This window comes from Artemia franciscana, unplaced genomic scaffold (assembly GCF_032884065.1).
Source record: "Artemia franciscana unplaced genomic scaffold, ASM3288406v1 PGA_scaffold_69, whole genome shotgun sequence".
Taxonomy (NCBI): domain Eukaryota; kingdom Metazoa; phylum Arthropoda; class Branchiopoda; order Anostraca; family Artemiidae; genus Artemia; species Artemia franciscana.
In genome coordinates, this window is record NW_027062707.1 from 98,564 (window position 1) to 101,245 (window position 2,682).

A 2,682-nucleotide genomic window follows, 5' to 3' on the forward strand; every position below is an offset into this window, starting at 1 on the left:
ACATAGTTACTAGACCGTTCACTTATGATGAAGAAAATGGTTGTCTTAAAATTTTGATTGGAAGTGTCTGGAAAATTATGAGCTAATGAGGAGGGCTAATTACTCTCCAGTCACTTTTGACTCTTGAGAGGGCACAAGAACGTTTAGTTTTCAATCAAATTAGCCACTTTAAAATATCAATGATGCTACTAGCTATGATAGAGCATCGCTGCCTAATGTCCTTATATGCCCTATATTGTTTATATGCCCTTTTAATACCTGTATGCATAAAGTTTTTTCGTTTAATTGAAACTCCCCTAAACATCCACCATAGGTCTCAACTTAATGCTCTTACTGTCGTTAGTTAACCTTAAATACTGTCGTTAAATACTGTCGTTAAATACGATTTACTGTCGTCAGTAACCTTAAAAGCAGCGTTAAATTCATACACACAGTGTCTTCTAGCTAGTTCAATATCCACAACCTATGAAGGCATGGAGGTGAAAATTTCAGAAAATATTTGAAATTTTCAAAATGGCATATCAGCAATACCTGAAGGAACAGTTTCACGTGTGAAACTAAAACTTACAACACCTTATACGGGGGGTGTTGAACAAATCAAAAGACAAAATATGTATAATAATTCTACTGCTTCTACTCCTACAACTACTACAACTACTACTATTATTATCACTGCTACTACTACTACTACTAGAGCTAAGACCACTATTATCAACTATACTCCTACTGCTACTACTATAACTAATATTGCTACTACTACTACTAATATACCTAGGGGTATTCAGGCGAACATTTTGGGCAATATTTTACCCAAATAAATCGAATACAGTACGCTGATACAGGTTGTCAAGAGGACGTATCAGCAATGCTTTAGGACCGGTTGATAGTATTAAGTTAAAAATTTCATCGTTTGTTGAAGAGGACGTTGAAAAAAAAGGTGCTATTTGCATTCTCCTACTACAACTATACCACGCATAATTACTGAACCTTTCAAAAATGCTGAGTAAAATTGATATCTCAAAACTTCATTTGGATGTTTGTCATGGGAAAAAATGGGCTTGGGGTAGGGGGTGATTCTCTCAAACCACTTTGACCCTTAAAAATGACAATATAACTTCCAATATAAAATCAACTGAGACCCATCTGAATTTGATATGACCACCCATCCATATAAAACTAATATGCCCAAAGGGCATTACTTAAAACCCTTCGCCCAGGGGGTTGTGCCAACTCCCTGGAGGAATTGTTATATGTTCTTTGGAGTATTTTAAACAAACTGCCATCGCACAATTTCAATCAGATGATTATGATGATAAGAGGGGTAGTTTGGGGGAGGGGGGCTAATTGACATCAATCACTATTGACTCTTAAAAAGAAACTAGAATTACCAATTTCAACCAAATGAGCCACAAATAAAGTTTATACAGACATCCAATCCATAAGAACCTTGAATCCCCCAGGGACATAACTTTCTTCCCTCACCCTCAGGCTCTGGTGGTTTGGATCAACATCAAAAGTCTTGTTATATGATATTTAGACTATTTCGAATAAAAGGACTGTCTAAAAACATGTATTGAATGGACCTTGGAAAAACAGGACGTGCTTGTGCGTGTGGGGGGGGACTAGGTGCGCTCTGACCACTTTTACTCTCAAAAAGGACACTATAACGTCTGATTACCAATCCAATGAGTCTCATCCAAAGCATATACGACCACCCCTTCAAAAAACCTTAAATATGCCCTGGTTATATTTAAACCCTTGCCCCTTGACTTTGGGGTTTATTTCCACCCCAAAAGCCTTTTTATATGATATTTAGACTATTTTGAATAAAATGGCTATCTCAAAATTTATATTAGATACATTTTGGGACAACACGAAATGTGTGTGGGGGGGAGCAGCTGCCCTCTGATCACTTTGACTATTAAAAAGAGCAGTAGAGTTTCTGATTATCAATCCAGTTAACCCCCTCCAAAGTTTATATGACCACGCTTTCTATTAAAAACCTTACATGTCCCCAGGGCATAACTTACAGCCCTTGCCATGAACGCTGGAGGGGGGGGGGTTGTTACCATCAACGACATAATTTCCGGACCTTTCAAATACGTTGAACAATATGGTTATCTAAAAATTTTTAAGTGGAATTGGTTGAGGAAATGATGGGCATCATCTGCCCTCCAATCACTTTCGACAAATACAAAGGCCACTATTCCTCTTAATTTTCAATCGAATTAGCCTTTTTAAAAGTTTCTAAGACAACACTTTCTGTAGAAACCTAATATGCCCCAAGGGTATAACTTACTACCCTTTTCATGGGGGCTGTGGGCAGGAATTTCCAACGTACTGATGTAGTCGAAAATAAGCCGTTAGGTACGTATGAGAGATTGAGACTTTATTTCAAAAATGACTTTCACAGCGTGTGGCGCCAAATTTGCGCTTTACGTGAGGCATTACAGTAAGATAAAACTTGTAAAACAAAACAAAGGGAAAAATAGACACAGACACACAGTGTCAGAAAGACATTTGTCAGATTAAAAAACCGATCAACTGAAAAATTGAGTCAATACAACAAATTCACTGATTAAAGATGTTTACAAATACAGGAATGAAACTCTTCCTGCATCTTTCATGGATTCGTGGGGGATGTTGAAGGGGGGGGGGACTTTCTATGAGTTGGGTCTTTGA